This window comes from Falco peregrinus, chromosome 6 (genome assembly GCF_023634155.1).
Source record: "Falco peregrinus isolate bFalPer1 chromosome 6, bFalPer1.pri, whole genome shotgun sequence".
NCBI classification, from domain to species: Eukaryota; Metazoa; Chordata; class Aves; order Falconiformes; family Falconidae; genus Falco; species Falco peregrinus.
This window is the reverse complement of record NC_073726.1, coordinates 33,515,171-33,536,821: the sequence shown is the minus strand read 5'-3', so window position 1 is coordinate 33,536,821 and position 21,651 is coordinate 33,515,171. Positions and strand designations below refer to the sequence as shown.

Here is a 21,651-nt window from a genome sequence, read left to right as displayed (position 1 = left end):
TGGCCACACTGCTTTTTTCTACTCACATCTCCGTCCATGCTCTGTCCCTCTCTTTGGCCACAGCATTAATCAGGGTGCGCAACAGCTCCCAGTTAAAACTATCTGGAAAAATAATTTCTATTAGCAATGCTGGCTTTGGCTGATCATATAACTACACCATCAGCAACAAATCATTGTAAGGCACTCTGCTTTTCTGTGGTTACTTTGGATAGTAATTTATGACCCCCTTCCACACACAGTGAGTGAAAACAAGCTGAGCCTAAGAAGATCACATTGGCTAGCTATTGCACACCACAGAGTCTTGGCAGTAATCCCTTTTTCTTGACATAAATACAGAAGCACTAGGAGGCTACAGGGTATCAGAACCTCTTCTGTATGGTGCTGATGGTCAGCTTTCAGCGCTTGGCTTATTCATTATCTTTAGTGCTGCATTCAAATTATGATGGCCATCATCACCTAATGCACACTCTGTAACAGCATACACACTGTCCTGCTAAGGTAGAGCAGTGCCTGTAAAATACAGATCTCTTTTGCTGAGAAATGCAGATGTAAAAAAGCAATGCAACAGTGGAAAAGAGTCCTACACATATTTTATCACTCAGAAAGGAAGATCCAGCTTTAACAAAAGTGAAATTCCATGGTCAGGAAAAAGCCCAAACAAGTTACAGTACTTTCCTTAATTGGGTTACAAATGTCACCTTTGGAATACATTCAAAATCAATTATTCTTTTCTTTTTGTTGGGCTGTCAGTTTGGTTTTTACGCTTCATTAGCAAGGCTACAAAACGAGGCTGTTGCACTTCTTATTGATTCTGCTTTGTGTTCAAAGTCAGGTTATCTGTATAGATGTTGGGCAACAGTAAACTTTTCTAGCACAGATGAGATAAATATCTGCACAACTTTTAAAAATCAGCAAATTGCCATCATCTACCACAGGGTTGTTTCTGGTCTTCCTTGGGATGTAGATTCTTCCATAAAATTAATTAAAAGATACATTGCACCATAAAGAGACAGCATGTATGGGGGTCAGAAGGGCAGCCTGCTTAACCCAAAAATTAAAATGGGAGAAGACATGCAAACAGAGGTTGAAGGGGAGGTGGATGAGATTGTCTAAAAGGTAGGAATTAAACAAGGATTTATTTAAAAAAAAACTGTTCTGGAGGTTGTCTTGTAGGGGTAAATGGGGAGACCATGACAGGCAGAAGAGAAGGTGTGAAGCTCAGAGTGAGAAAAGGAAGCAAAGAGAGCAAAAAAGGTAAATGTGTCAATGGGGGAAGAAAGATGATTGGTAATGGGGAAAACTGGAACAGAGGTAAGTAGGAAGATAATATGCAAGGTCCCAGTGGAAAAGGTCTCTGCATGAGGACAAAGAGCCAGCATTTAATGCTGTTTGAGACATGAAGACTGAACAAGGTAGGCAGGCAGGCATCAGCATGAAAGAGGATTTATTACTAGGTTGAAAAAAATTATTTTAAAACTCAGAAGTTTATTAACTCCAAACTGGCTGCTAGATGCAGAAATATGTGTATCTTCTGTGTTCCTTGCAAGTCATGATACTGCTTGTACAGTAAGATTTATTTTTGGTTATTTTTTTTGTCCTAAGATTTTTTTCCTGTAGCAGTCCAGATGTTCAAAAGATTTAATAAGCAATACATTAATTGAAATTTCCTTACCACCAAAAAGGCTTATTCCTCTAACTCAAAATAATTTTTACTTTTTTTTTCTCAGAGACTGGTTTTCAAGTCAGAAATATATATAGCTATACATATCTGTATGTATATATGTATATGTAGGTATACACATGGCCGTAGTGGTCTGTCATTTTTGAACCTCAGTTACACACATCATTTACTCTCTAGTATTTCATCTGCACATTTGAGCTCAGTGCAAGTATACGCCACCAGTTCAGTGCAAATCACCTAAAACTTTCCACTCTCGATAGAAAAAACATGAATTAGCATCTTGTACCCTGCAGTTTAACACGTTGCTTTGTGGGCTCATAATGGCCTTGGTTTTGGGCTCCATGATGTGGCTTGGAGTGGAAGGGAGAGCAGAAAGGTCTTTTGGCATTTCTCTCTCCCAGGGGCTGGTGTACCTTGTGCTAAAGCAGCTGTGGCCACCAGCCGTTGTGCTGGTGGGGCTCTGATGGTGTTGCTGGGCTGCAAAATCCTCCTAAGAGTAGGTGAGACCCTTGTCTTAGCCAGGGCTGAGGCTCAAGAACCCACTAATGACAGCTAAAGAAGCCTATGGTTTCAGTAAGGTCTGGACAGGCTTTCGCTCCCTTTCCTTGGCCGTCTTCCCCCCACCTGTAAAGTGAGGATAACAGCAGCCAACGTTGGGATAGCTGAGTGGCGGCAATAAGTTTTAGCTCCCGAGAGCCAAATTGCCCTCATAGCTGGTTGCAACTATGATCCTGTCACTAATTAAGGGTCAACGTACTAGTCTGAAAATGAAATGCTAGGTGTTGCTGTTATGGTGCTGGTCATTTAGCGAGCAGCCTTCTGTCCGTCTGTCCTTCACCATATGCAGTTTCAGTCTTGCTCCTGCAGTGATCCACAGCATCAGTATTTCCAACAGCAAATTCTCAGCACAACTCGGGCCAAACCCCACCGAACAGCCATGGAGCAAAAGCATAACAGGCACTGAAAAATTTCAGCAGGTGTTCCAGCATTAAAAAGCTTTCCTATAAATTTTACATTCCAAATTCTAACCTTTGTGTTTGCTTTACAACAGAAACAAAAGAGTTTTGATTCCAGCCTGTGGTTATTTGGTGTGAATTAGGCCTTTAAAAGGCCCCTTGACGTTGTATGCATTCTTCCATAACCAGCTTTTAATGTTCTAAGAATAATTACATGGGCCTGAAATGCACAACTAATATTTGTTTTTATTTATTTACATGTAATTGTTGTCATGCAACCAGATACTGTTTCCATTTTCATTTTATGTTCCTAGCAAAAAGGTTAACAGAAATCAGAAGTAATTAGCTCTTCTAAAACCCAGTCATTTTATGCAGAATAGAAGGGGATTTAGTTTGATTGTTTGTTTTTTTATTGCAAAAGATGTAAGGTAAAATAAATCTGCTTTGCAAGTTAGCACCATTTTTACTGTTTGGTGATACTTGCAACGGTCTTCTCTAAAAACTAGAGAAGGGAATGGGACGATTCCACTGCCTGCAGTGCATTTGGAGTCTGGTGCCAAAACCAATAGGGAAATCAGCTGAGAGATGAAGATTTAACCATTGAGTGAGATACTTGCTGATAATGAATGCTGGTACTTTCCATCAGCCTGTGGCTGTTTTGCATTTAGGGAGGACTTGCCAAGTTCAGGGCACAGAGCAGAAGACTTCTCATGCACAGATTGCCTCCTTTCTCAGCACACATGGGTTGCTCTTACCCATTTGGTATTTCAGGAAAATGTCCTCCAAGTGCTGGTGTACTTCAGTACAGCTCATTTGGCGCTATGACAGGCAGGCGAGTTAGTTAGGCACCAAATCAGTTTTCGGTAACGCAGATTCAACACCAAATCCCATTAACTGTTAACTTTAGGATGCCTGGAGGCTTGGATGTGCCGGACATTCTGCCAGTTTCTTTCCTTGCTTGCAGCCCACCAGCTCACAGCCAGGCAATCAGTGCAAGGCTGGCAAGGCACTCAGCCAGACAATTTCTAGTCTGTTTGCCCGTGTCTTTTGTTCACTGTGCTGGTAGCTCAGGAGTGGGATTGTATGTGCTCAAGCAAACTCTGTGCCAGCCCAATGAGGCTTTCAGCATTGAGGATGGAGACCCTGCACTTGCGTGTGGATGTTTGCGGGGGGTCAGCACATCATTAGGGCTTTGTTGTTTGAAATGAATTTTTATAACTGGGGAAACAGTGGGCTGCCCAGTCCTGCAAATGGGAAGCGTTGACAGCTTGGCTGCCATCAGGGCACTGCTCTTGTTGCTCTGGCTTGCGCAGCCAAACAAAGTCCTCCTTGAATGAGGAAAATCAGTGGTCCTTGGAGCTGTTTATTTTAGCTATTGTAACTTCATATGATATTCAAATCTGTGTAAATGTAATTATTCCCTGGTGTTTTCTACTCTAAACACCTCAGAAATGTATATGGAAGTAGTTTCTAGGGCTTATTCACTTGCTTATACAAACACTTCCTGGTACTCATTTTGCTTTCATTGCCTCTCCACTCCTCCTGCTCTCACCATATGGAAAATGCAGGACGTACCATGTTGCCTAATCCTTTTTTAATCCCTTTGCCCGGCAGTTTTCTTGCTGCCACCACCCCAAGGCCTTCATCTGGCTTATTTTAGCCCTCCTTGCCTGAGAGCAGCTCACAAGTCAGTACAGCATGCAGACACATGCATGCATGTATACATACGTATATACAAACACATTATTTTCATGTGGACTGGGAGGACAAAATGGCTTACCTCACCTCTCATCTATTGCCCTGACCTTTTCAAAAAAACTCATGTCAAGTTTCAGTGTTATTTTAGTTTGTCTTAACAGCACATTTGCAGTTGAATTTATACAGTGCTTTAGTTTGATTCTTTTCTCCCTAGTTCAACTATACTTCAGAGAAGAAATGTTGGAAAAATAAATAGATACAAAAGAAAATTATTATGCAATATACCACTCTAATGCTAGAATTTCACTGTGTTATAAATCATTTCATGTATAGATGAGGAACAGACTTCTGATTTACTACTGTCTGTCTGAATTAGTCATATATGGTAAATTTCCTTAAAGGGGTCATATTTGACCGAAGGTGTCTGTTATTGTTGGCATTGATACTCTTTCCAGAACTGCTAGACTACTCATGGCACTGGACCAATTTGTTATTTTGGGAGTAGATAAAGTCTTTGTTTAGCCTTCTGGCACTCAGCATAGCTCTTAAAAAGGGTTTTCTTTGTTTTGCTTTAGGTTTTCTGTTGCTCTTAAATCTGCTCCATTCTATGGGGTTTTGTCACAGGAGACAAGGGGCCTGAGTATTAGGTGTACTCTTTCTTGGATGCCTTCCCAGAAGGCTTAATTTCAGGTGGGTGGGAGGGGGACACGTGCAGATGATATACAATATTGTATTTGTACATTGCAGTGTCAGCACTCCTGCATTCGTCTAAGACCAGCAGCTGTCACTGTTGCTGATGTTGACTAGATGTCAGATATGATTTTTGTATTAAACCATAGCACCTGGAGAAGTTGAATCATAGGGGTTTTTTCCACATGTGTTACCTCATTGTGTACAACCTGGAGTCAGATACAGTAGAGGACTTGGACAGTTAAAGGGGAAGCATGTTTATACCTGACTGCAAAGCTTCCTTGGTTCCTGATTTTAAGGTTGCTGGACCTGCGTGTTTACGTAGACCGAGATCTGCCCCAGCTCTGGCACGGATGTCACTTTGGGGTGTGGAGGATGCCGGAGGCCAGCTGGGATCGTAAGCAAAATGTTCCTGCCCACAGCCATTGCTGTGCTCAGTACACAGGCAGGATTGTTCTCGCAGGAATACCATTGCCAGCTTCCCTGAAGGCAACTTGTGGTGCTATTGTGTGCAATAACCTTGCAATTAGAGCAGTCGACAAGAGCCTGAGAAACTCAGATTTAGTTCTCTTTCCCAGCAGAGAGGATGCCAGTGGTCCTGGAGGACTGCCCCCCTCACCAGGCTCCAAGCTGCCCTGTGAGAGCAGGGCTTCCAGGTGTGGGTGAAGAAGAGGGGGCGAGCCCGTGCTGTTGGGATGAGGGGTTATCCACCCTGCTCTTCCTAATGCCTGGGGCTGCTTTGGTTCATCACTCAGGGACTGCTCCCTGTAAGAGCACCCTAGGAGTTACCCAGGCAAACAGGGAGCCCAGGGCTTCCCCATCAGAGGTGTCCAGCTCTGGGGCAGTACAAATACACAGCTCCTCCCTGCTCCTCCATCCACTTCCCTCCCTGAACTTGCTCTGTAGGGCCAGGAGTGTCCCAGCTTGGGCTGGCCCACTTCCTTGGATACTGGCCAGAAAAGTGGGACTTAGTGCCCTAGGAGTCCTGAGCAGTTAATATCTCAGCTGTTACCCATCCATCTATTCCCAGTTGTGATTTGAAAGAAAAGCAGGCGCTCTGCTCCATTTTCAAAAAGCACATGTTAGGTGGAAAGGAACTGAGGTCCCTGAGGCCAGCCCACACCCAGCGTCCCAAGGGGCTAGGCTGAAGGCTGCCTTTTGCATCATGGTTTCTACATCTGTGTAGTAACCCGCCAAGTGTGTGAGCTGAGCAGGGCTCTGCCTCCTCTGTGTTTAATGAGGCACCGTTGTGGTGCAGCCAGCTTGAGAGGCAGGCCCATATGAACCTCATGAAGTTCCACAAGGCCAAGTCCAACCAAGTCCTGCAAATGGGTCAGGGCAGTTGCAACTACAAATACAAGCTGGGTGGAGAATGGATTGAGAGCAGCCCCAAGGAGAAGGATTTGGGGTTGCTGGTGGACGAGGAGCTCAACATGGCCTGGCAACATGCGCTTGCAGCTCAGAAAACCAACCATATCCTGGGCTGCATCAAAAGAAGCGTGGCCAGCAGGCTGAGGGAGGTGATTCTCCCCTTCTGCTCCACTCTCGTGGGACCCCAGCTGGAGTACTGCACTCAGCTCTGGGACCCCAACATAAGAAGGACTCGGAGCTGTCATGTCCAGAGGAGGGTCACAAAGATGATCAGAGGGCTGGAGCACTCCTTCTATGAAGACAGGCTGAGAGAGTTGGGGTTTCTCAGCCTGGAGAGGAGATAGCTCTGGGGAGGCCTTATAGCCACCTTTCAACACTTACCGGGGGCCTACAAGAAAGATGGGTGACAGACTTTTTAGTAGGGCCTGTAGCGATAGGGCAAAGAGTAATGGCTTTAAACTGAAAGAGCGTAGGTTTAGATTAGACATTAGGAAGAAATTCTTTCCTGTGAGGGTGGTGAGGCACCGGAACAGGTTGCCCAGAGAAGCTGTGGATGCCCCATCCCTGGAAGTGTTCCAGGCCAGGTTGGATGGGGCTTTGAGCAGCCTGGTCTAGTGGAAGGTGTCCCTGCCCACGGCAGGGGGTTGGAACTGGATGATCTCTGAGGTCCCTTCCAACCCAAACCATTCTATGATTCTATGAACATATATACATGCAGCCTAACTGCCGAGCCATAGGGGTCCTAACATCTGCGCTGGTCTGTGAACTTGACCCCAGCGGAGGTTTCATTCTGTTACACAGCTGGGACAGACCTGTGCAGCCCAGGAGGTCAGTGGGCTCCACTGATTTACAGTCTGCAGCAGTTTTCTGGGTTTGGGCTCTATATCTACAGTATTTTTATTGAAGAGGTTTCCAAGAAGGTGGGGTTTTTTTTGATCAGGGCTGAAGTAATCTCCCCAGTAAAATGCATACTTAAGGACATACCTTAAGTCCCATCATCTTGAATGAATCTTAAGTAGGTTACCCTCAGTACCTTTGCAGAACAGGGCTGTGACCTCAGGACCTGATTTCACTGTCCCTGCACAGGCATCAAAGTCAGTGGGATGAACAGGCTGGTGTTGCCACACCATGGCTCAGGTCTTGCAGCTCTCCATGGAAGATGTGGCCACCTATTTGGATGTATAGCACAGAAATTACACTGTACTGCCTTTCTGTACTTTCCTGCCATGGCATGTTTTCTAGAGAGTTCAGTGGAGATGGTATACTTAGGACATTTATGCATTTTAGGCTCATAAAATATCTTGCACTCCTCAGCCTTTGGAGCTGAAGCACTTCCATATTTTTTCAAAGCACTTTTTAAAACAATATGAAAATGTCTGCAGAAATAATTTTTTTCCAGGAGGCGGCTCCTCATCCATCTTGCGTACCAAGTTACACTGCAAAAGGCCCAACTCAGCAAACACAAATCCACAAATTTACCTTAAGTCCCAATGCAGCCTTGCTGAGTACAATTTTGGCTTGCGTTAGCATGTGTTTGAAGAGTCTGAACACAGAGACCTGCTGTTGGAAATATTTATGACAGTTGGACAGCATTTGTTTGGAAATGTTGCTCCAGCAGCACGTGCATCCCACTCCAGCCCTTGGGCGAGCACCAAGTGTGTGTTGCTTTGCCCCGTGCTGATAACAAAAGTTTAAATGATTTTTAGAGGGACAAGAAAGAGAGCGAGCTCTGAATTTCTGCTGCAGATTAAATATGTCTCAGGAAAAGGTAAATTTTTATCCAACATGTGACCAGTCTGTAGAATTTGTATGGCTAAATATCAGCTCGCTATTACCTTAAAATGTAGGGCTGTACTATGTAGTCCTTCATCAGTGGTTGCTTGAGGCTTAGGCATCCGATATCCTGAAAACTCAGCTGAAGGAGCTGATGTGTATAGTGCTGTGGCACAGGTACGTGCAGCACCCCTGCATCCCTGTTCTGCTGAGACACAGGCTCCTGACTGCCCCCCACCCTTTTGGGAGGCCTAAGAAGGAAGACATGTTCCACCATCCTGGTAGATAACTCCTTGATCCTGAAATCAAGGCTTTGAAATCTCAGAAATATCATTTGGTTTGTTTCTAATTCAAGTGAATAACAGGACAGGGAGTGTTGGATGGGAAGAAGGGAGGTCATACAAAAAGTGCGGCAGTTCGCTTATGGGGACAGGCTGGTGAACAACCTGTCGGTGAAGGTTTGAAAGGTACATGTGTGCTGTTCCTGGCCAGATTCTGAAGTCCTCATGATACTATTTGTTCAAACAGGCTGTTAACATCAAAGGATTTGTCTGTACAAGGTGAGGTATATACGGAATGAATGTCTCATACTGAGGGAGCGAGCCGTGAAGCTTTACAAAACGTTATGTTCTAAACAAACAATCTGAAAGACAAAAGGGAAGGGAGGAGTTGGACAGGAAGGCAGGTTTCTTGCTCTATAGCTAGAGTGGGTTTTAACACAGAAGAGCATTGCGGGTACAAGAGGGCTTAGTTTCTTTTCAATTCAGTGTTTTGGCCAACTCATCACTTTGCTTGTTTTTGGCAGAGTGGCTGTAGTGGCTTGTTTCCATGGTCATTGCTGGCTCATCAGTTTTACTCAATTCTTCATCATTTTCAAAGGACCCAATTAAGGCCATTTTCATGAACTTCATCATTAGGGACAGCGTTCAGTTTACGCTCTCCAGTTACATGCCAAATCTGGTGCAGCCATCCTATGTCTGGGGACTTGTGGGCAGCTTCCTTTTGTGGAATTGGGATTTCTCCTGTCTATAGGAGAAACATTTTCTATCTATCTGACTCTAATTTCCCCAGGCCTAGAATGAAACCCAAGAGGAAACTGGAACCTGTGTTTCTTTTATCTTAAATAGATCTTCACAAACGTCTGCCATAAAGGGGGCTTTGAATTACTGGGAGCAGGGGTAAATGGCATCCAACCGGGAGCACTCCATAGCACATGGGAATTTTCTGTATTGCACAGGATTTGGGTCTTAATTTGAGGTTTAGCCAAAAGGAAGGTGTCAAAATACTGCTCTTTCCAAATTATATGCAGCATGTGTTAGAGCTGGCTGCAGAGATTTTACTTCAGTCTGCATCAGGATTGCTGATACAAGTCACTAAGGTAAATATTACTAAAAGGTTCATTTTTCTCCTTTAGTGTGGCTGCTAGTGCTCTGGAGTTTTCAGTTTCATTTTTTCCCCCTGAATGTTACTTACAAAAAATATACATTAAATGAGTTGCCTTTTGTGTGTGTGTGTACATATGTATTTTAAAAATGGCGTGGTCAGTGGTGTTTATTGAACAAAGCTACAGCCTGAGTCAAAGTCATGCCAAATTGCAAGTGTGCATTCTTTATACCTCTTAACAGGAAAGCAGCGTTGAAGGAATATAGCTACTCTCCTACAGTAGCTGGCAATGGAAGCTTTCTCCTACTTGAAGATTTCCTAGCATCTTATTTTTGTGGGGAAATGAAACATACTACATTTTTCAGATTGGATGAGAGGTGTATGGACATTTTCATCTTTGCTCTGGCTATAAACATTACTACTCAGGAAGTTAGGATCAAAGAGCAGAAATAAAGCTTCATCTTTGCTTTGCTTCTTAATGAATTAAACAAGTTATTTTCTCTTGTCCTGGGCTCTGGCAACCTGAAATGCAGGAACGATGGATATGGTGATGGCTGTTTTTCAGTAACAGATTCCTTCTCTCTTTTTTTCCTTTCTCCAGCTCACCTATTTGTTTCAAACATATCCATCCATTCCTCTAAGTACTTGTAACTAGATTTAATTGCAAATACTGAAAAATTCTGTTTCCAGATATTAGCATAGCTAGGAATGGAAATTTACATGGTCCCAAGTTACACTATATGAGCAATAGCTGTACTTCTGCTACAGATAATCAGATCATTTGCAATGTTTTAAACAAATGAGCAACTAAAATAACGTGCCACCCATTTACAATTTTTCTTAGAGAAGGCTATTAGAAAAAAGAACTGATACATTTATTTTCTCTTCAGTACTCATCTGGGTTCAGTTCTGAGTTATGGAGAAGCTGGATCTTGTGTCTCTGCTACCCTTTTCAGCAGGTCACCTCAGCCTAAAGCACTGGGAGTTCTCTCACATTAATATGTTGATATATGCCCAGGACCACATGTACCTTCCTCACGTGCTATGTATAAACACCCCACAGTGAATAAATTCAGGTCCAAGCATTTCCATCAGATGCAATCATTGACAGAACTGGTTTTGAATAAGGCAATGAACCTGGGCTTCCCTTTGTATCCATGAAACAAGGTTTTGCCTTTGGAAACTTGCATAAGAAGCTCATTTGCCAGTAGATTTCCATGTTGAATAAATGGATGCAGGAGGGAAGGGAAAATAAGTGCAACAGCAGATGTAGGTAAGGGGTTTACAGCCCAGAAGGAGCAATGGAAGTTTTAGGATGTGGATGTTTTTCCCCAATGCAGTGTTATGACCCCCATATATTGTGAAAGCGAAGATGATTACACTGTAGCTGTGTTACTATAATGTTATAAAATGGATAGGATGCTATCTTTCAAAGAGACTATCAATCGATTCAGTAGCATGGATAACTGACCATGGATTTCTCTGCATGACAAGACCAAGTCGTAATAACAGCTTGGGAATAATGATGCTATATTTTTCCATTAAAGAAAGTTTAATTTCTGGAACATTGACAGGTTTTTAAAGTAATGTAGACTTTTCTTACCACTGAAGCCCACATCTTTATTACAAAGCCAAACTGTTCTCTCCGAAACCACATTATGCATGTTGTAACAGTACTCTCCCACAGACGTTGAACACAGAACATATTTTTCCATGTGAATCATCCATTCTCTTATTAAACAAAATACAAGCATGTGAGAATTTTTTTAGGTTTGTATTCCATTTCTCCTTTTGATTAACTATTAACACTTTATTGCTGTTTCAAATAATTTTCTGATGATTGCATCATTTTTCCCCTTAAACCACCTCCCCACTCCCCAATTTTTTTTCAACATAATGTAAAGCAGTTCTCATCCTTACTTTGTTGCAAGCACACATAAGTAAAACAAATTACCAAGAACTGATCCTGCAGTGAGATGAATGCCAGTAGATCTGTAGTGCTCCTTGAAACCACTGGTCACGCAGCTGCACATGGAGTTGTCTGTCTGCATTTCTCTGCTGGATAAAGCCCTTGAAGAGAAATAAAGCCATCATTACAATCTGTGACACTGGTCACTGAAGAAAACAGTGTTTCTGCAATTTTTTATACTTTCCTTCAAAACTAGGTTATGAGGGAGCATGAAAAGCATATGTTGTAAGGCTGGCACTGGTGGTCAGCGTCCATCCCCAGGTGCTAAGCCTTGCCACTGGTGATACGGCTTTTCATGGGTATTATCTGTCCATTTCACAGCCCCAGATAAAAGGTAAAGAAGATTCAAAGTTCCAGGAGTGATTAGTTTTGATAATTGTTCTGCTGCTTGCTTTGTGCAATTTACTTCTATAAATAGACACCAGGGGAATCATCTGTCTAGTGTACTATAGCACAGTAATTTCCTGTATAATTTCATCCAATTGCTGCAGGAACTCATTTAAGCAATTGTTAATTAATCATTAACAATCATTATCTTCGGGTAGAAATGATGGCTAATCAAGATTTCCATGCTGCATTTTTAATTTCTGAAGGTTCATCATTAATCAAATTAGTAACATTTTTTGTTATTTGAGGAAAAGAAACAGTATGCATCCCATCCGTTCAAAGGAACTGTTAGCAACAGCTCTGCCTCTAAAATCATTGCATGCCTTCACTCTGGCTGTTGTGTAAGTCAGAGGTTTGTTTTGCCGCATAAATTACTTAAAAACATTTTGCACTTTAACGATGTTTTCCCATTGTTCATGCCACTGACAATTATTCTGTTAGGAACAACCATAAAAGTAGTGACACCACTCCATCTATTTCCCTTGTAGTTAATCTTCTTTGCCTTATACCTTACGGCTGTGAAAAAAACAAAAAAACCCCAACAATTTGTAGTACTTTTAAAGCCGCCTTTTTCTCAATGATGTAGCTAATAATAATCTATTTTTCTGTTAGTGTACCCTAATGGCCCATCAACACCATGTTTGTAGATGGGGTTGATGCTGCTGCATCAAGATTTTGAGCAACTCTGTAGTAGAGGAATGTTTAATTCTAATTTTCTCTCACACTGAAGTGACTTTGCAGTGTTCCCTTGGAAAAAAGAGTGGCACAGCCCACAGATGACACACAGCTGGAAAACTTCCCTTAGGAAGGAAGACCAGCCAGGTGGCTCTGCTCTCTTTCCTCCACAATTTTACCTACCATCCTTGACAACAACGGCAGTGGGAAGGAAGGAGCAAGGGTGGAGCAGAGCTGCAGTTGGGCTCCACCACATCTCCAGGGACAACCTTCACCCTGTGGAGCTTGGCCAGGCTGCATCAGCCAGTCCCCATACTTCCAGTCCCATGAGGGACTTCGAGTGATGATGTGGGAGAAATTGGATTTGGGAAGCCAAAGATTTCCCCTTTCTGAGGCGCAATGGAGAAGCAGCCCAGAAGCTGCCGTGTTTATAGCAGGATGTTTGCAAGCACTGGGAGGACGAGGCCAACAGGCTCCCCAGACCTCTGGCTCCATCTCAGCTCCAGCACCCTGGCCCCAGGCAAGCAGCTCCCACATGTGTGCCTTCACTCTGGCCAGAAAAGGAGTAATAATTAACTCACAGGGCTGTAAAGTACTTGAACAAGAAAAGACCAGTACATTTGAACGGTACCTCCGTCCAGCTAAGCCTACCTCCGCGATGCCAAAGTGAGCTTGCAGGACCCTGCTGCTTATCAGGGTGTGACCCACCAGCCTGGGGATGGGGACAGTAGCCACTTCTGTCACTACATTTACTGAGATAAAGTGATCACACACTCATCTCCCTGGGAGATGTAAAGATTAAAGGTTGGCAAGTCAAGTGCCTTGACAGTGAAAATGCTGTTGAATGGTGCTAACGTTTTATCACTGCTGCTTGCCACACAAGTACTTGCTATTACATTTATTATTAAAACACGTTTCTCATAGAGCTGCAGACTGTGAGGCCATGAATGGTATTAGGCTGAAATCAGGACGTTCATATTTCAAGGAATTCCAGAGGAATGAACAATAATTTGCCACTAATTGCAAAGAAGCTTTGATAAAAACTCTGAACAGACTCACAACAGCGCATATTTTCCAGAGACTGCCCAGTAATTTTCAGTAAAACCCAAGAACAACATGACCGTTAACTCTTATGTTAAATGTCATCCAGATTTGTTCATATAATTCTTCACCACGCTGCATCTTTTCTATGCATGTTTTCGTAATTTATGCTGTGTGGCTGCATTTGGGCTTGCTCAGTTATACATCCATGGAAAAACATTAGATGAAGGTCAAATGAAGCCTAGAAGGGATGGGTGATTACCTTTCCCATTTGACTGTTCTTTAAAAAGTACAAAAGTTATCTTCTAGCTTGTGACTTTGTTTGTAAGCAGATTGCATCCACACAAACCCCTTCCCATGTAAAGGCTTAAAGACGTGCCGTAGATCCTTTCTGGAAATGGACGAGGCCATGAGCAGCGATGGCATTTGGATTGCGCAGTGAACTGTGTGGTGATGGTTTGTGGCAATGTGTGCAGCACTGTGCATGTGCATGGCTTCCTCAGTGAGTCTGCTGGAGAAGGAGAAAGCAACTCTGACCCCTGACTATGAGGCTTGGAATTAGGCAGGACATCTACCCATGCCCTGGGAAGGTCCTTTGCTGCATTAGGAGGTTATCGCTGGGAGCCTGATTCAAGACCCACTGTGATCTGTGGAGACTTCCACTGACTACTGAGATTTTCTCTTTGTGCTAGGGCATGCTAAATAACGTGATATGCTTGTGGAAATAAAAATGTCTTTTCATGCTTGGCTAGTGCTGCTCATGTTGTTTGATGGCTGCAAATGTTCAGAAAGCTACCAGCTGTTTGTAAGGCTGTGCTGAAGGCTTCCCAATCACAACAATACTGTTCCATTATTGTGAGCACTTATACAAGGTACAGGTTGTTTTTGCTTAAGTTTGTTGCCATTTAAAGTTCCAATAGCAGTAATCAATACCAGATGACTTAAGTTACCTCCCAAAAGAGAAGACTGGTGAATGGTTGAAACAATTGTAATACCTCATGGGAAAGTTAATTGTTCAAATTATTCAGCAAAATTCCAAATTCACAGACAATTAGAAAAAATCTTGTGAATATTTTGCCACCATGCAAGATCTGTGTCTATACAGAATATTATTTTAAATTAATATTTCAGCTGGCTCATGTTTAATTTATTCTGGCCTGGTTTTGTCCTATTGACAGAGGAAGTAACAAATGTATGAATATGCTCTGATTCCCCAATTCTCTATTTAATAACACATATTAAAAAATTAAGAACAAGCTTTAAGGCATGTCCCACTGTGTGGTTAGTTCTCTTAAGACATTATTAACAGATGTTATGACATCTCGTTCCTAGCTGTGCTGGGATCCCTGCTGCCAGCTGCTGAAAGCCTGGGATCTCCCCTCACATATGCAGAAGTCATTAAAAAATATAATTGTTGATATTTTAAGTTGCCTAAATTAGGACATGTCTTGATAATGCCTAAATTGGGGGATGCACATGATATTCATTAGGCCAAATCCATTGCTGAAATAAAGCCACAGAAAGAAATGAACTAACTTTGATGATCTAGGAAGGCCTTCAGCACAAGAATTCTTATTTCAAAATAGAAATATCAGCTATTATCTTTTTGTGTTTACATGCCAAAGGATAATGGAAATGGGATTCTTTGCCTCATACATTGTACCTACTAATCACTTAGGTAATGTGCTCTTTTTCTGTGCTGTGCTTCAGGGTGTCCTTTCCACCTCGTGACTTGTGTGTGGCCACCAGCCTGTCCAGCAATATGTCAGACTGAAGGTAACAAAGAGAAATTTTGAGTGTTTGAGTCTCTTTCTTGTAATTTAAATACACTGATTTGAAACGCTGAACAACGTCAGATACTGATGTATTTTTGCTGAAAAATAACCTGCAGCTTGTTGTGCAATGAAGCCTCCTTGAGAACTTCTGCATGGAGGAAAACAGCTTGTACCCAAGCAGAGCACTGATGCATTGCTGGGACATGTTGGCTTAATTTTTCTATGGCCAAGAATGTGACCAGGTATAACAGCAGGCTGTACTGAGAGAGGATGGTGTGCTCTTGTGGGGACAGCAGTTTTCCCTCTGCATTAAGTTATGGAAGCTGGTTGCCAAGCTAGAGCTGAGGAGCCAGGGTGTCTTTCTGGTTTCTGAAAGCTCCTGACTTGACAGACATGCTGGGTTTCACTGTGTACTTGAACATTCAATTAAATGATAACTTGTTTCCTAAACTACCTGAAAATCTGGTGTGGATGCTTTCCACATACGTGATCAAAGATGTGTAGCTTACCCATGGGAACAGCCAACTAAAGACCAAATGTTTGAAAACTGGTGCAAATGTTATCAACTGGTCTTTTGAAATAGAAAATCCATTATAGATGCAATTCCAGGGTCAGGCACAAAGTAAAGACAGCGCAGGTAGGACTGTCAGGCAAGCTCCGGCAAATCTGTCGGGCTGAGAGAGGCAAAGCGTGTGCATCAGCCCCCGCCTTTCACCTTGCAGCCTGTTAGTAGACTCTGCCACTGACAACAAGCGTTCACTGAGGTACTTACTGGAGTGGTTGAAGTGCAATTACATATTGCCTTTTGTCAAGTTTAGTGTACTAATAGGGAAAAAAACAACCAAGGAAAAACCCATTATAAAAGCCACAAATAAACAAACCCCTGGTTTTCATCCAGACAAATTCCAAAACTACATCTGAATTCTCCTATAGTCAGACACAAGCAACCCCCAAAATGCTTATCCTTTCAAATATTTATGCTAAAAAGCATGGATAGCTATAATATCTTCATTTTCGCTAATTTATGTCCTTTTGTGTAACAAGATATTTTTAAATTACTCCCTTCTGACAACTTTATAGAAGAGCTATAATTTCTTTTCTCCCTCCCTCACTGTGCTTTGCAAAGTCACATTACACTGCAGCATTTAAAACGTGGGTAGAACTTGACAGTACTTCATACAAAATGTACTTTTAAAGAACGGAAATAATAAATGCCCAGGAAATTGCTATTTTTTTCTGTTATTGTTCATTAAATCCATGGAAAGGGAAAGATTACACAGCAAAGTTCCTAAAAGATCCACCAACATTATCTGTTTTTTTAAACACAGAAGAAACTTCAGGAAACTTCAGTGACATGATTTCTGCAAGTAGGAAATTCTGAAACTAAAAAAATCTCATTTGGAAACCACTATTATAATTTGCAACTTTATTTATACTTTGTCTTCTGTTCTGCAAATATTTTTGTCCTAGTATTAGGTGTTCCATTTCAAGGCAGGCAGATTGTAAGGCCAAAACCACAGTTGTCATTAGATTTATGAATCAGATTGGCTACAATACGGAGCTATAAAAGAAATGAAGCAATCTGATATTTCTGCTATAGGAAACAAATAATCATCCATATACTTAAATGCATTTTATTGTTGTTGTTTAATGGTAATATTCTGTTCTTTGCCTGGTTTACATACTTTGGCCCTTCTGAATACTCTTCATCTTCTAATTAGTTTCCCCATTACATGTATAATTAAAGGCAAATCAGATTATGGTGATTAGCATATATTATAAACCATTTTACTAATTTCTGAGGGCATATTCCTACAAGGGATAACATAGAAATTAGAAGGCTAATTAGGCCAAAATTACCTTTGCTAATGAATCTAAGTAGTAGTTAAATCCTCTAACAAAAGAGACATTTTTCTGCTTTGGAGGTTAAGGTTTGATTCTCAGGAACCAACATGAGGAATAAATCTGTGGAGTTTCAAGAAGATTTATGAAGGGCTCGTCTCCAAACCACCTGAACTAATTCCCTGAAGATCTGCTGCCATTGGGTCTAACTGTGGCTGCTCTAAGACATTCATAGTATCGTAGAAGTCTGAGGGGAGAAAAAATACCTCTCCATGAAGTACAGCTCTTCCCACCGTTCTTGGGGCTCATGGAGAGATAGGAGGAGGTTTTAGGAGTGGATGCCAAATTTTACACGCAGTGTGAGGGTATGGTCAGGCAAGAACAATGGCACCCTGCCAGCAGGGTTGGTGAAGGCAGGGTGTGCGGCCATGTGCTTGCCCCCAGCCTGTTGCCCAGACAAAGGGAGGAGCTGATGCAGGGTCACATCCAAAGCATCAAAGGCAGAAACCTGCAGCGGAGGGATGCCCTACGCCTGTCGGTCCGTGTTGTAAGTGCAGTGGTCTCGCTCCCTTATGCAGCAAGAAAGCGTACTGAATTCAGGAGCAATTGTTGTAACAGAAGAAAGCATCTCTAGGCGCTGAAGCACAAGCCCAGGGCTCGGGAGACCTAACGTGATTTGCACCACAGAATGGGTGTGCAGCCTTTGAAGGTTGGTTAGTCCCAGACCTTTATGTGCATTTGAGTTCTTGATTCTCCTTTGAATTAAGAACCAAAATACCTCTGAGGGCTCCTATCTCAGTATCCCTGTCCTAAAGCCCCCCATCTGTAAAGCGGAAAAAATAGTACTTTCTACTTCAGATATGCTAAGTATGCTGAAGAGGGAGGAGTGGTTCAACAATAGAGGTGAAAGGGCATAAAAGTACCTAAAATACACCAGCTAAGGACTACCAGAGCTATTGCAGGCACAGTCCTTCCCCTGGCTCGGACTTGTAACGAGGTGGCACTCTTCACTAGAGGCTCCCTTTCCCCCCAGTTCTCCACTGGGATAGGTATCTGTGCTCAGCCTGGAACAGAGTGCTTCTTCCCTCATTCTTCATTGGGATATATATTTAGAATATCACAGTCAGATTGTTCCTGTTTAAGGCTCTATTTTCAGATGCTAATTACCTGCTGAAACTTTCAGCCTCTGAGCTGAAGCTTTCCAGACCAGGTTTCTGCCCCAGATTAATTCCATTTAAATGTGTAAGTAACAAAGTGCAGCTATTCTTGTAGACAGGGAAAATACTCTCCCTTCATCTGAAAGAAAAAAGAAGAAAGTGATAGATTGTTTTGAACAGCTTCAGTGTCAAAATGAGTGGGAGCGAGAAAAGACTGAAACACTGTAGGAAAATAGTCCTTGGAGAGACGACGAGCTTTTTGGTGTTCCAGTGAAGCTGGCCAAGGTTTGGGGATGATAGTTTCCATATGCATAAGTGGTTTGCCCAACTATTTCCCCACATTCTACATAAAATGAGGCAGTGCTGTGCATGGTGATACAGTTCTTTGTACATACTAAAATACCCCCCTAGCCAGTATGGTGAGCTGTACCTCCATTGCTCTGCAATAAGCGAGGGTATGGGAGGAGTGAACATGTAGAAGGGAACAGGTTTCAACGTGCGAAGATGTCCTTTGGAGGTGATGGATTTTGAACTGTCCAACAGCTGGGTAGCTTTTTTCTTAAAAAACAAAACCAAACCAAAAAAGAATAGGAAAAGACCAACTACTGCAGTCACTGTAAGCTGCTCTTAAATGAAACCTGGCTTATCTGACTCCAGTCTGTGTGCATCGAGCTGTTGAGATTAAGTATACAGTAACAGAGAAAGTGAACTGGACTTTTCAAGAAGAATATTTATGGACTTGGAAAGATGTGCAGAGAACAGAACTAGGCAAAAGGGGTAAAGGGATTTTTGGAGGAACTGAGGCATACAAGGGGCTTGTAGCTATTTTCCAAATCTGTCTCTAGTACAAGGGCAGTGTTGTTTGCAGACATGGTCTCTCATCAGAGGACTTGGGAATCCCAAATAGACAAGAGAACTAGTTATAAACTACTGTGTAATAAAAGAAGCAGTTTTCCATGAGTGTCACCAGTAAGAGTCTTGACTTGGGGATTTGTGCTTAATTTAATTTTTTGGCAAATTAACATAAAATTTTAATTACTGATTTGGATATTGAGGAAAAGACAACAATTAAACAAACACTTAGGGAAACACCTTTCCTCCCCATTCTCCAGACTCAACCTAAGCCAGACACCTCCCAAGCTTCAGCTTCCCTTGTTTCCACCAGTCCCTCAAACTCAGTCCAGCTCCTCTAGTGAGGCAATGGACAGCACTGGGTGGTGGGTCTGTGTTGCAGCACAGTCAAACTAGTAGACCACAACAAGGCTTTACCATTGGTGAGATTCTACTGTTTGTACCATATCTCCTTTCCCCCAGAGGCCACCCTCCACCACCCTCCCCTCCCCTCCCAGTCCTCAGGACTATTTAACCACTTAGCAGGAAGGAGCTACAGCTGCACATCATCCATGTCAATCAACCCACTGCCGCTGAGGCAAGGCCACAGCTGCGTGTTATCAGTGCTGATCAACCCACTGTCTCCATTCTTCTACAGGTCTGTGCATAAGGGTTTCTTTTAACTGTTCCTCCCTTCTTACTTTTTTTTCTCTGTCCACCAGCTGCAGAGGTGTCCCTGACCCAGCATGGGTCAGGCATGGCCACAATCCCTCTGAGGTACCTCCTCGGGCCCAGAGCATCTCCCCCCAAGAGTGCGTCTCCAGCTATGTCCCCAACACTGTCCTCCCACATGCCTCTTCTGCCTCTTTTCAGGTATATCCCACTCCTGTGTCTACTCCTGTGTCTCCTATCCCTTTCCTTAACCATGCCGGAGGACGGCATCAGTGATGCCTGGGTGGCATCACTGTATCTGCTTCATGCTCAATACAATGAAAGAAATCATGAAACCTATCGAGACAACGGTGAGTAAGACCCAAATTTCCTGGAGCATTAGGGAGACCTTGTGGCGCTGACAGCTGGTGAGTGGTGCCAAAGAGGGAAGAACGAGATATCAAACGTGAGCACTAAGTGCAGAAGAAATGGAAGGGAGGTCAGAGCTGAGTGCATGAGTTACTTGGCCATGGTTTGGGAAAAAGAGGCAACGTCCCTGATGCACAGCAAGCAGTGTGTCTGTGAGAGGGGTGAGCACCCCTGCCCAGACAGGGAGCCGTGGGGTGGGGCTCAGGCTGGCACTCCAGCTCCAGGAGCCTGCAGGAAGCCATCCAAGCTCCAGAGGAGCTGGGTGTGTGTGTGTTAGGTTATATTACGCCCTTCCTTTAAGCATTTCCTTTTGGCTAGCTCAGGTTTCTGCCGCTTACCATTCAACGCTGGCGTATTCAAGGACTGTAAATCCATCCCTGGGAGGCAGCCAGCTGAAAGCTGGTCACCACTGCAACAGCTCTCTGTGGCTTTAGGTCTGTTTGCCTGTTCAAAAGATGCTACTGGCAGCTCTGCCCTATGTACAGTAGCCCGCATGTCCAGTTTTTGTGGAAAAAAGCTAAATCCAAGTGAGAATTAGGTGAATATTGTTTTGTATGCTATCACTGTGGAGGGACTAAGGGGCTATCAAAAAAGAAAAATATGAGATACTCCTGGGTGTGTAAAGCAAAATTGCCTCAAGTAGGTTATTGTCTTAAATCTTGAGTGTTAAATGGATGGCTTCCCTTCCATTTTCCCTGGCTGCTGTTGCATTCAGCACCTGTGCTTCCCCTTCAACACAAGGTCTTCCTAAAGGCTTGTGCAACAGTTTGTCTGCTGGCCCCTGTGAGCTTGGTGGTAGCCCTTCGGCAATGACATCGGACAGTCATAAATCACAGCTCAGGTGAATCCCCACAGCAGCTTTCACTGTTCTCCTGCACTGGATGTAAAGCCTTGCCACCAAGGTTACCCTCTTCACTTGGACAAGACCTACATTGAGGCCTGGTCTCACCAGCACAAATGGAGCAGCTGGAGACCTTCTAACATATGAAGTTCCCAACCTTTCCTACCTCTGCCTGCATGTGCCAGGGGTTGCCATTCTTTGGTAGATCTCTTTGTCCTTGCCCTCTGAGATGGACACCCCTCAGGGGGGTGTCCTTGAACTTGCAATAACCGCACTTTGTCACATTGATCATCCTTAACCATCACTGCACCGTGCATTTAATCTTGTTACAACATTTGCTTAACCTCAGGAAGGTTTTCTGCTAATGAAAGCCCTAGGAGATAGCCTGATGAAGCTCAAATGAGTGTAATTTCTATTGCCTTGGGAAGAAAGTTTTCCTACAACATAACATGCACCAATTTATAATGCTTTTCTTCCCTGTGGCACTTCCAGAGTATGTAA

General features: G+C 43.1%; 1 long non-coding RNA gene across 1 annotated transcript; it reads left to right on the top strand.

Moving 5' to 3' along the window:
* The first annotated feature begins 857 nt into the window (after positions 1 to 857).
* LOC114011954 (uncharacterized) lies at positions 858 to 20,083 on the top strand. Its single transcript, XR_008747971.1, has 3 exons — positions 858 to 1,116; positions 12,639 to 15,400; positions 19,952 to 20,083. It is a non-coding gene; the product is annotated as an uncharacterized LOC114011954 (long non-coding RNA).
* The last annotated feature ends 1,568 nt before the right edge of the window (positions 20,084 to 21,651 follow it).